Genomic DNA, 14,438 nt, shown 5'->3' on the forward strand with positions numbered 1-14,438 from the left:
AATACTAAATGAAGGATCCGCAAGCTAAATAAAATGACAACAAATATGGCCGACATTGTACCTGACAGATTCGGTCGTTTAAAGAAAAAGCAATTTGCTATATTGAAAGAGAAAGATAATAAAAGTCTTATTATTGTTCATATTTATGTAACTGGAGTTAATGATAAACGTCAACTAATGCATGGCAGTGTTTATTTTTATGAAGAAAACGATTTCTGGAAATACGAATGTCAAACGCTTGAAAAGTTTGACCACTGTCAAGAATAACGTTTAGAACCCGTGTCACTTACAAAATTTAATATTGTTGGTGAGCAGTAAAAGGGGATAAAGTGAATTTATGCATGTGTGATGACTGTTGCCATGTGAACGGGTTATCGTACGGCAAAACCCATCACGTAAAGAAGATAGTTGCAATAATCCAACTCCCAGCTATTGACCCTCTGGGTCTGAGCTGTACGTATGTACTTATAAAAGCTCAGAGCATTCAAGAAGAACTACGTACAGAACAGTCTTCAACTTTTCAAGAAAGAATTGCCTTGTTTTGCCATCAACACAAAGCTCGGAACAGGAAGGTACATGGAGTACGCAAAAAAAATTCAAGTATAACAGTTTCATTATTCATTATTGGAGTAAAGTAGATTTTGTAGGAAAAGTGCACCCTGTCAGTAATATTTACCACATAATCAGGCTCATATTTGCTTTCATTTTAAAAAGAAAATATGCCATGATAGGAAAAAGTTGTGTTGTAAATGCATGGAAATCAAGGACAGCATATTTGAATTTTATGACCAAATAATGATGTTTTCCTTAAACAAACAACAAAAAAAGTATATTATATCCCAAATACTAAAATTACTATTCTGAAAAGGATATGTCAATGACTGATGCTTGTGTGATCATCTAAATTATGTATTATGATTATCAAAATTAAAATGCGGCATATTTATTATCTTTTCAGCAATAATCAACAACATTGGTAGTCCAGGAACGGTTAATTACTTTTTATCAACATTGTATGTTCCAATGATCAATTGAACTTAAAGAAAATGGAAATACATGCGGGAAGGACCATTTATCAAGTTTCAACTATCTTCTTTAGAGCAGACAGGCTTATAAGATGAAAACGAAGTATGATTTATGTGATTGTTAATGTAGAACCAATGTTTTAAGTAATAAATAAAATGTAACGTTAATAGTCAGTTTCATATCCAGCAGGGATAATACATGTATTTGGTATTAACATTTTAATGAAGAATGTATATATGTGGTGTTTATACTTACTTATTAGTCCAGTTTAAAAGGGTGTATCATATAAAATACTAGTGATGACATGCTATGTCGTGAATGTCTGAATAAATAAAAACGATGACGTATATCATATTGGATTATGTCACACTTCTCATGAAACACTAATGTCAGTTCTTACTCCTATACAAGTGCTTGTGTATTTGACATCTGTATATGATTGTTTTGTTTAATAACATGAAGAAAATGTTGTCAATTTATAGAAACAACTTTGAGAAGGCTTATTGAAGCCAAATAAATAAGAAAAGACCAAATATTTTTATTTTAATAAATAAAAATGGTTAAAATTATTCATACACAATTTGCAATTATGCATAATTTTCTTCGACGGAAACTTATTGAAGTTCTTACGAACCTGCCTGAATATAACTACTAGTCAAATATCAACTTCAAAGGAACAATGGTGTTATCTTTTCAGTGATATGCTGATTACCTGTGCAGGAGGAAAATGAAACCAGACAGATTTACACTCAAATTCACCCCAGAACAAAGCTAGGAACTTGCAGTCACTGAGTGTTCTTGTTTACAGTCATGTGTTCAATGCTGCAACAACATAAATATTAAAGCTGGCTCTGGACTCAATCTTATGCATCTTAAAATGATCTTTGTACGCAATGGTCTCAATAACATTTTCATAATGAATAACACTGACGGTCAGCCCAGGGTCACCAATCCCAAGCGTCTTTTGGAGACACTTATTCCAACCTGTCGAAGCTCTTCAAAGAACTACCATGACAATGATGTATTTGTTATGCCCCCCCCCCCCTTCGAAGAAGAGGGGGTATATTGTTTTGCACATGTTGGTCGGTCCGTCGGTCCGTCCACCAGATGGTTTCCGGATGATAACTCAAGAATGCTAGGATCATGAATCTTCATAGGTACATTGATCATGACTGGCAGACTACCCCTATTGATTTTCAGGTCACTAGGTCAAAGGTCAAGGTCACAGTGACTCGAAATAGTAAAATGGTTTCCGGATGATAACTCAAGAATGCTTACGCCTAGGATCATGAAACTTCATAGGGACATTGATCATGACTGGCAGATGACCCTCATTGATTTTCAGGTCACTAGGTCAAAGGTCAAGGTCACAGTGACTCGAAACAGTAAAATGGTTTCAGGATGATAACTCAAGAATGCTTACGCCTAGGATCATGAAACTTCATAGGTACATTTATCATGACTGGCAGATGACCCTCATTGACTTTCAGGTCACTAGATCAAAGATCAACGTCACAGTGACTCGAAACAGTAAAATGGTTTCTGGATGATAACTCAAGAATGCTTACGCCTAGAATCATGAAACTTCATAGGAACATTGATCATGACTGGAAGATGACCCTCATTGATTTTCAGGTCACTAGGTCAAAGGTCAAGGTCACAGTGACTCGAAACAGTAAAATGGTTTCAGGATGATAACTCAAGAATGCTTACGCCTAGGATCATGAAACTTCATAGGTACATTGATCATGACTGACAGATGACCCTTTTTGATTTTCAGGTCACTAGGTCAAGGGTCAAGGTCACAGTGACTCAAAATAGTAAAATGGTTTCCGGATTATAACTCAAAAATGCTTACGCCTAGGTAAGGATCATGCAACTTCAAAGGTACATTGATCATGACTGGCAGATGACCCCTATCAATTTTCAGGTCACTAGGTCAAAGGTCAAGGTCACAGTGACAAAAAACGTATCCACACAATGGTTGCCCCTACAACTGACAGCCCATATGGGGGGCATGCAGGTTTTACAAACAGCCCTTGTGTTGTTTGTCATAATAAGTTTAATGCTATCACTGGTCATTGATAAATTGATAAATCTATTTTCCTTTGAACGTGTTTGATTGAATGATTTAGTATGCCTTGTTACTTAATTATTAATGTTCTTATTTCCCTCTAACATTTTCAAGTCTTATTTATAGAAGAATGCATTTCACGTGCAATTTCAAACTAGGTTAGCAAATCTTACTGCACTGAGTAGGTTCCATGCCACACATGATATATGAGATGTATGTATGTTTATATGTTTATATGTTTATTATAGGCTTTTCCTCTTTTTTTAATTTATTTATAATAATTTTTGAACATTTAGCTCATCTTTATGGTTACATATAAAAATCTCAAATTCAGTATGGCGTTTCTGGAAATGGGGGGTAGCCTTGATTGTAAAGCAGGAACTTTTCGTTTTCACTTATGAACCCCATTTATTTCTTTATTTTTCATTCAAGCATACATTGTAGATGATTTCTAAGTTCGAAGATTGTAATTTCCTTTTGCCATTTGTTTGACAATTTATTTAAAAAAATACTCGTGACTAGAGATTGCAATTTTTCTCGTTTTCGAAGGATGATGACATCACTTGTTTGTTAATTTTTTCTTTATTCCTTTTCTCACATGTTATAAACTATGTATATATTGTGCATTTATCTATTAATACATATAAAAAAGTGTTGTTTGTTCAATATTTGGATAAATGAGAGTGAATTTTGTAAATAAATGGTTCATACAAAATTGAGAAAGAAAAATTGGGGGGTTCAAAACTGAAAATGTCAAAAAAAAAATTGTTCGGTGAATTGTATTTAAACTTTAATGATCAATGCAGAATACCACAATACTAAGAAATATGCGAAGAAAGAAGAGAAAATCAACATGTCCCATTAGAGTGCTAATACCTAAAGACATTACATTTGGTATTTATAAACATATTTTAAGATATTATTATTTTGTTTTGCGTTAACGAGACATTCAAGAAAAAAGAATATGAAAAAAACAACAATAAATATTCATGATCATTCTCGGAAATATACAAAGTTACCGGATATGATATTTCACTGCGCAGATCGAGCGCGCAAATCGAGCGCGAAAAGTTCTACGTGAGACAACGTACACAATCTGTACACCGTTCTTTATCAGTGTAAAGGCCCAGTCTCACTATGATGCCGACGGAGCCCCGGTGCGTGATCCGGGCTCTACCAGGATGAACCGGGGCTCCATCGGGGACGACCGGGGTAAACTGGGGCTCCACCGGGAAAGTATTAAAATGTTTAATACCTCCGGGATGAACCGGGAAGGACCGGGAACGACCGGGAACGACCGGCGCGGCACCGGGAGCAACCGGGAAGGCACCGGAAATAACCAAACAAACCCCGGCAGAGCTACGGCAATGCCCCGGTGAATTCCGTTAGAGTCCCGGTATTGCTACGGTACATAAGAAAACCGGTGCTCTGCCGGAACGCCACCGGCATTCACCGGGGCTCCGCCGGGGCATTACCGGCGACGACCGGGGTGAAACCGGGGCGTTGCCGTAGTTCTGCCGGGGTCTGATGCCGGTATAGACACGGTGAGTGCCGGCAGTGTTACGGTATACCGGGGCTCTGCCGGGACGCTGCCGGCTTTCACCGGGGCACTACCGACGACAACCGGGGCTATGCCGGGACGCTGCCGGCTTTCACCGGGGCACTACCGGCGACAACCGGGGCTCTGCCGGGGCTTGACCGGGATAAACCGTAGCCAGTCCGGGTTGACCGGGACCTTGCCGGGCTGTTTACCGGCATCAACCGGGGCGGCACCGGGAAATAGTGTTACTGCGTTAAAAAATTTCTACGAATCATCCCGGTCCGCGCCGGTCGACCGGCGTTAGCAAACCGGGATGGACCGGGGCTCTACCGGCAAAAGTGAGACTTGGGCTTAAGTGGATTTTCTTATTTATACACATTACAAAGGAAGTATGAGTGTTTTCCTGATCTGTTAATTATGTAATAGAAAACTATTTTAGGCTATTAAAAGGTATGTATTTGACGCCAACAATAACACTTTTTTGCGGCCATGTTGTTGTTGTTGTATATCTTCACGGCCTATGTAGACGAACCTCTATCAGATCTGTAGAGTTGAACAAAAGGTTATCGTTCCCACAACCAGTATCGTGTTGTCCTCCACCGTCTATGTACACTGTAGTATATACACAACTATTGTCTTTCCTTGCAGTCTCTGAGCTTCTGCACACAACCGCTAGGGTCAATCCGTTTAAATTCGGTCAAAGGGAGAAATTCGGATAAAACATCCTAAATGCATTTTACGTCACATTTAACCTAGCCCCAGGCCTTCAGCGCCTACAGCGCTTTGATTAAGACAATGCGCATGGTCGAGTTTATAAATGGTGTATCCTTTTTATTGGGAATATTGGGAAGAACAAAATCACGGAAGAATGGTAGATTTTTCCTCAAAAAATAGAAATTGCGGTCGGAAAACAGCATGAACTGGACGAACAGTAAACATTTCAACAAACTAAAACTACTTAGAAATATTGCAAGCAATTGTTTGATATTCCAGCATGTAGAGTAATCAATGTGCTTAAAATACTGAAATTGTGATACTAAGTATTCAATGAAATATAAACGAAGATAAGGCATGTTTTTATAGGTGGTATTCATGAAGTTGCAGACACTTTGATTCCCGATAATGGACAATTCGGATAACAGAGACTTTCAACAAATTGGGCACCGTGATAACCGAGCATAACTTACTACATGAAATGCATTTATGTATATTATGTCTATTCTTAATTAAATATTTTGAAGTACGAATAATGTGCATAGTCAAGCGCGACATATTGGGAATCTATGCATAACTTAATTAAAAACACATGTGAAATTTAACCAATGGCGTTGTTCGTTTTCAAAAATCAAATTTCTATTATTTAATTCTATGAATATTATAATTGCAGCTTTTAAATAAGATTAAAATGTTTATTTCTGAAGAAATATATTTCAAGTGACGACCGGAAATAATTGTTTACATAATGAGCTTGTTTTTTAGTAGTACCTTGAGATTCAGAGAGATGAAAATACAACGGATCATGTGGATCGATCAACGCGATTGTGTTTAATTTTACTTATAGCAGGGCTCTAAATAACGGGAGCGAAGGGGTCTTTAAGAGGCAAATACACCTTTGTTCTTCATAAAACTCTTTGTCGTTGGTGCTCATTAAAATCGCAACATCAAGACGATACTAATGCGTAGCCACAAAATTAATAAGATAATTTAAAACTCCCTGTATCTTTAGCTCTGGTTAAAGGAAGCACTAACTTTTACACAATGATAAAGTCAGCTCGAAGTGCGATTCACCTGACCCTAAATCACTTTATTGGTTGAGTTAAAAGAATTTCAGACCTGCATCGCTACTGATATTTATCTTTAAGTAGCAGTTTTAGCAGAGTGATGTTTCATGACATGCTATCTAATACATGTATATAAGTAATGACCGTAGTACCTTTATTAAGACATAATTATACATTATTAGGTTAACCGTTTCGCTACAAGCGACGGTAGTTAAAATTGTTAAAGAACGTTTACTATGCGAAGATCCGGCGGTTGGGTTGACTCGAAAACTGGCAAATATATGGTCATATAGACGGTACTCATCAGACATATCGAATGAGTTTCACATTTTTTCATGTTTATACAAAATCATATTCCACAGGGATAAGAACATGTTTTGGTAATGCATTTTTAATCTAATTCAGTACATACATTTGTATGCGTTGCCAGCTTACTATAACACAATTCTGCTTTTCTGATTCACTTAAAAGAGTGTGTTATATCTGGAAAAAAGTGTCGACTAATCGGGAATAGAAGTGCCATTGTCATTGAGATGATCGGTTAAAGAAGTGTCCATGAAAATTTGTCATCCGACTCTTTAAACCTTGAATTTTCTCAAATACGTTAGTTAACTACAATGTATCATTTTGTATCATTAATGGATAGTTTTAACTTTTATTTTGAAAAGAAAGCACGTTCTTGGTATTTTTCCATGTATTTTTATTTTGTTGAAATATGTACTGATCATTCAATTCATGCTGATTCTCGATGGAATGTTGTCGTTTTTTTAAATATAATCCACCGTTTTTCTGCGAATTTCTGTTTTCGCAATAAGAAGTGCTATACTATTAATCGACCAAACAATGTCCCGTGTCTGAAAACCGAATGAGCAGGACATAAATGCAAAAAAGCTGAAGAACTCTCCTCTCGCGCGCGGCTTTTGTTGTTCTCTGTTTTTGAAGTACCATCTGTTATCAAAGTATCCGCATACCCGGCATGATGTTGACATAGGGATATAATACACAGTAAAATGAAGACTACATTAAATGTATTGTAAACAATTCTCACTACAAAGTTGTTATTTAAACTGCAAAATGCTCTGTTTGCGTTAATGAGCCTTGTCCACCATGCATATCAAACGTGCGTTCGATTCCAAATCGCATCAGAAAAAGTCAATATAGGCAGAAACAGATAATATCGTAAAGACGTTTTGCATTTATAATCTTTTCAGAACCGCACCACCAAAATAGACAATACTGGATTCATCTACATTTACTAGAATTCACCTTCAATAAGAAGATAATATAGTTGAGATAAGGAGATTCTAACATTAGCAAAATCGTAATATTGGGCCTGAAGCTGATGTCGATAAGGCATAAAACTTAATGACATGCGTTCAGGAACATACGTTATGGAACACTTTAGATAATGTGGAATACATTTGCAATACTATACACTTAAAATTTAAATTACCGATAATGAATATGTGACTTTAAAAGAGGCTTTTATAAAATTGCAAATTTTCTTAATTTGCTACAACTTGTATATCAATTAAAAACGCTTTATGTATGCCGCGTCAAGCGAAAATGGGATTTATGCCGTATGTGACAGGTAATCGCGCAATCTCGTTAGGAGCTACCCAATCCGCTATAAGGTCTCGAAAGGTTTCGCAGTATCCCTACCGGACAGCGTAGCTCCTTACCAGATTGTAAAAATGTGCAAGCTGGTCTGGAGCTTCACTGACCTCATATGGTATGATACCGATTTCCGCATGACGGTGGTCATATGATGATGGAACAACATTCCTCTGAATGTTTATATACTAAATGGGACGAGCACCTGTGATATGAGCAAGTGATTGCTTAAAGGAAATATACACTGATTTTGTACTTTTGAAAAATCTCATTACATGTATTCTATGAGAAAACTGTTTATTTAAAACATTTATATATAATTATATAAGCCTTAAATAAATATGAAGCGATATTGTGCTTTTTCGAATACACATGAGTATATTTGTAGAATTTATGCTAGATTTTAAATTATCATTTTCCAAGCTGTGAACAAGCCCCCTTTCGACATCTGAGCAATACATGAACTTCTATAGTTCAACCATAATTTATTTTACTTCTAGAAATGCTGGAAATACGTGTTCTGAATGCATACGCTCTACACGTATCTATTTAAATGACTAAACTGCCATTATTAAAAAGTATATTTTTATTTTGAACTGAACCAAATCATTCCTTACTTATACCACTTTATGCTTCTTACACTTAAATTTGTTCAATAAAGTGAGTATTTAATTTCAGATGTGTGTTTGGTTGCACTTGCAGCTATATTAACATGGACATGTACGAATACTCATCATGGGCCGAATTGCTAGAAGGCCGCATTTGTTATGTGTATATTTCAATCGATGTTCTCATGATTAATTATTTCTAAACATGGTGTGTCAAATGATTTACACGTTTCATAATGATTGTAAAAACAGATCACCGCTTGTGACAAATTCCATTTTACTACTGCAGAAAAATTCAAATGAGCCAGCAAAATGTTTGCTTCGAACTCTCTCACTTTTTGATGCAAGGAACGTAGATTTAGTCAAACAATAATATCGCAACAAATGATCATTCAATTTCGAATACATAACTTAAAACCATACGTCAAGGTTTTAAATATATTTTTAATGCCCGCTCTTTGTAAATTAAATTCATGATATAGCGTGTTATCGGCTTTTTTTGATTTATGTAATGAGATTTCAGCAAAAGTTATAAAGGCTTTTTTCTGTTCTAAACTGAATAGTTTTTAAAAGGAGAAATTATACAAATATGTTTAATTAGAGTTAACTCTATAGTAAGCCATTCACATTGAACGTGTATGGCAAGCGGTTCGACGCATAATCCCAAGAAACTAGGTTTCTCGCTTGAAGATTGCACATGGCTTCCAGAACCCAAGTTTTTATTCGATATCCTAGGTTTTCATTAGAACCTAGTTACTCACGAGAAACTAGATTTTTCATGAGAACCTAGGTTCTCATTTAAAAACCAAGGTTCTGGTACGAACCTAGGTTCTCAGAATGAGAACCTAGGTTCTCATGAAAAACCTAGTTTCTTGGGATTATTCGTCGAACTGCTTGCCATAATCCGTGGTTTTTATTTGGAAACCATAGTTCTCATGAGAACCTAGGTTCCCAGAATTACACTGTGAAAACCATTGTTTTCATGACGAGAACTAAAGTTCTCATCTTTAATACTAAATCCGTGGTTTTCATTTGCGAACCATAGGTTCTCATGAGAACCTAGGTTTCCAGAATTACGCGTCGGACGGTAAAAACTTGCTCGTTTGGAATACCGGACACATATTATTCAGGGCGCAGGATCAATGGGGTTCTCATATGATTACACACGGGCTGGACAAAATGAAAACACGCCGTTAAGAACTTTATTTTTGCAGATATCTCAAGTTATTGAAATATGTTTGCAAAGTATTAAGTGCATAAGTTTTTCTTGCAGTGTGGGCCGATATCTTAAGATTGTATAATACATTATTACACATTATCAATAGAGATTAAACTTCTATTTATACCATAATGATTGCTTAAATATATCACAGACATACTTAAAATAGAAAATTAAAAAATAGCCCAATACTGTACCGTACAGATGTATGAGGCCCGAACAAGGGAACTGAATATCTGAAACTCATTTAATGCGGTAACAAAATAATATTTAGAATTAAAGATTTATTTCATAAACAAGTTTAATTTTTTATTCATGTGTTCAGACCATAGCAGACCGATTTTTTTTTACTAATTTCATTCATCAAGAACATCCATGCAGGGAAAAGGTCTTACATATGAACAAGAGGCGGTCACCGACGGCTTATGCCTGTTGTATAATCCCAAGAAACCAGGTTTTTCATGAGAACCTAGGTTCTCATGAGAAACTAGGTTTATGAAATACCAAGAAACCAGGTTTTTCATGAGAACCTAGGTTCTCATTTGAAAACCTTAGTTTACGCTAGAGAACATAGGTTCTCATGAGAAACTAGGTTTTTCATGAGACCATAGGTTCTCATAGACACATAGAACTTAGCTTCTCATGAGAAACTAGGTTTTTCATGAGAACATAGGTTCTCATTCTGAGAACCAAAGTTCTTGTTTGATATCCAAGGTTTTCACAAGAACCTAGGTTATCGACAGCTTTTCGCGTAGTTCTCTCGGATATCCAAAGTTTACATGAGAACCCAAGATTTCATTTCGGAACCATAGTTCTCATGAGAACCTAGGTTCTCATTCTGAGAACCTAGGTTCTCATGAAAAACATAGTTTCTTGGGATTGTGCTTCGAACCGCTTGCCATAGACGTGTGCACTCATTCCAGTTAACTGCATCATTTCTGTGCGTTTTATTTTAGTTCTTAGCTATGAATTGGAAACATGCGTTTGTGCAAAGTGTCGTCGTACTCCGTCTAAAATAAATGAGGCCTTATATATTTGCTGTTTAGACCTTTGTGAAAGTAAATCTGGTTTGGTAAACTATGGATTAGTGTTTGTGTTCAAATAATAAGTAAAGACGATGTTATCATGCGTCATAGCGTATATGTTATTGGGTTTTCAAACATACGGTTTTCAAAAATACAGTTTAAAAAAGCGCCACAAGGTTAATGGTGTTACAGTCCATTTATCATTGTGTATTGCAATGATACAGCTTAGTATAATTTGTCTTTAGCTAAACATTCGTACTAAAAAGTGTATTATACTCCCAAAGTAAGTACAACTACACAAATCGTATGATGAAAGAGATAACAATATATAACGATAACTTTCAAGCCAAAATACTGAAATAAGCAGGAACTAAATGAATGCCATATACTTCGTTGCAAAAATGTTTTGTTGTATTATATGCGTATGTGGTGAATTCCGTGAAAAAGGTCACATATTTAAACACATTATATTTAGTAAAATCTGAGTGGTTAAGAACATCAACGACCGGGAAAATATCACACGTTGCAAATGAAAATGCTATGCGTGCGAACTGTACTTGAGCTTTAATGTATATTCATGATCCGTGGCACTGTATTATAGTTTGACTGTGAATGAAAAGTAAATGTGCAACGTCAGCTAAAAACACTGGGCCTATTTCAGATTTGAACAGATCTAAAAGTATTCCAGGAAAATTGAAACTTAATTTTGTTGTGCTATTATACATTAACGGAACAAATGGTGAAATAGTTCATATATATTTATTACAAATGATCTTATCTACAACTATACCCTTCATATTTGTGTAGGCTAATTCCAGGAAGTGAAAGATGCAGAACTTATTATGAACTTGAGAATTCAATTAAAATTCGCAATATTTAGTTCCAAATCTCAATTATTCTTTTGGTCATTCATGCAATCAACAATTAACTTTCGTCCAGCTGCACTACAAAAAGACTCGTCACACTTTTCAGTCTGAACAATCACATAAAAGGTGTTCTGCACTATAACTTATAAGATAAAAATGTCCAACATTCATCATGTTCATGCACGGTTTATAATGACGCGAAGCATCTACATTTATGACGAGTATGAATGTGCGAAAAACAATACCGATAAAACATTGCCTTTGTTGAGAAATCGGTGATATGTTAAAAATGTCAGCCTTTCTTTTCGTTTTAAATGATTATTATAGTATAATATCTTTCTTTCAAACTTTACTAGTGCAAATCCGTCAAAGATACATAGAGACAAATCTTATGAAACTTACACTTGATTTTTAATAAAGTCCAGTCGTAATCGAGACATTCAACACAAATTCAACAACCATTATTCCTTAAAAACTGACAAATGAGTATATTTTGCATTTTAATTTATTTATTAACGTAATGATTGAATGTTTTAATTGTTAAACACTATCTTCGTATGTTCAATATGATTAAATAGGCAAACATGTGCATATTATATTATTGCATTATAAACGTACACTTTCGCAATTGTTTAACTGCACTTTAATATTGTCAATCTATTTCATCGAGCCGCTCTTCAATGTTACGAATGCCAAAATGTGACCGATGTGAACGCATGCAACAAAACGGTCACTTGCGCTTCTAATGAGGTAGTGTAAAATACCACTTCATATTTCCCAGTAATTTTTTGTTGCCAAATTGATTATGTGGTCTCTATAATAATTATATTATTATTTGTGAAATATTTCATTCAATGTATTCAATGTTGTCGTTAATTTTAAAATGTATTTTACACTTTTACATTTCTTTTATTATTATCATATAATTGAATATGCATGTTTATGTTTTTATATTTCTATAATTTCAGGCATGCTTCATGGGTTCAACTACGCTGACTAATACTGAACGGACGTACACTTTAACGTGCAAAGATAATCTTGTAAGTAGCATAAACCAATGATATTTTTTAAATATTAGCAATTGCTGACAAATTAGTGCAGAAATGATATTTAGCGTTTAAGAAAGCGAGATTGGCTCCAGGCAGCGTCGGAAAAAATAACGCATTCGTGAAAACTAAGTCGTGCTTCCGAAGCTGCCCGAAGCCAATCTCGCGTTCGCTCGTAAATGTTCGGATATCGTAGCCGGAAATTCACATGGAATATATTGTAACACAAAAAATAAAAACGAGCATTTTGTTTTGAGTTTAATCTAGGTTAGCAAACCACATCTAGCGTTGACATTTTGGCTATTGCTATAAAGAACTTTGAATGTATATGTGTTAACTTTATTTTTCCAAATACTGTAGGAAATATTCGTTGCTTTTGAGTGTTAATGGGCTTTTGTAATACATTTTTAATAAATCATTGAAGTTATATCGTTATTGACTAATACAACGAACATACTGATTAAAAGGAACTATTTAAAACCGTATTGGCATTTGATATAACATAAGTAATCTTTGCCTATATTTTTTTCAAACTTTATATAAAACAGACATTTCTAAACACTCCCCCCCCCCATTTATTTGATAGAAGGCTCTAAAACACAATAAGTAATTAAAGTTTAATCAGATATGTGTCATAATTTCCAAAATAAGTGGTTGGCCGAGCTATAGGTATTGATAAAAGTATCGGATAAAAGGATAAACTGAATATGATTGTATTCTAATATTTTATGCAATTGATCCGTATCTTAAAGCAGTATAGACAGTGCTACTCACCAAAATCATGGACATATTACTTTTTAATTATTTGTGTATTGTTATACAACAATTTTATGGTTGAATATTTGAGGAAAACATAATAATATTAAACAAAACTTGTCTGCTGAAATGTTTCGGGTGGTTACGGAAATTACCGATCATCGGTTTCCACAAAACACTATGTTTGCGCCCGAAGATTTTGGTGTTACTGACTATTACTGGTTAATACATGTATGATTTTGATTCTCATTTGATACAACGATGATTTCAAGGCTGAACTATGAAAGCTATTCAGTCTTTTGGCATATATCAATACATCTGTACCACAGACACAGGTTTTAATCAAAATTCTTATATTTTTCACAAATTTTCTACTACTTTCTTGTTGAAGACAAAATCATAAATGATTTAAAAGTCACATTTCATTGAAATCAGCCAGGAACATTCCGTACTTTTTTTAATTTTCTAAATAGCTTGCATGCAGCATGGCATTGAATGTTCTGAAAGATTAATGTCTCGACTTTCTTGATTGGATTTTGGACTGTTACATCCAATCAGAAAAGAGCTTTTGAACGTTATTTAGACCCATGTAAAGCGAGATAATAAAGAACGACTTTTTGTTTAGTGAAGATTTGAACGCCATGAGTTGCCTCCTTCGTTGGTTCATGCTATTGTAGGCATATACATTTCTAATTTAACAAGTAAGACTTGCATGAAGTGGATCTTCAGCTACAATATGTTTGTTGTTCTAAATTTTAAAAGGCCGTTTACAGTATGATGTATTATTTCAAAATCAATTTATAGTTCTATGCAGACATTTAAATCATGTTTTTATATTTTGTTTAGTACCGTGTATTATTTTATAGCAATTGGTCACTTGCCT

This window comes from Dreissena polymorpha, chromosome 2, assembly GCF_020536995.1.
Source record: "Dreissena polymorpha isolate Duluth1 chromosome 2, UMN_Dpol_1.0, whole genome shotgun sequence".
Lineage (NCBI taxonomy): Eukaryota > Metazoa > Mollusca > Bivalvia > Myida > Dreissenidae > Dreissena > Dreissena polymorpha.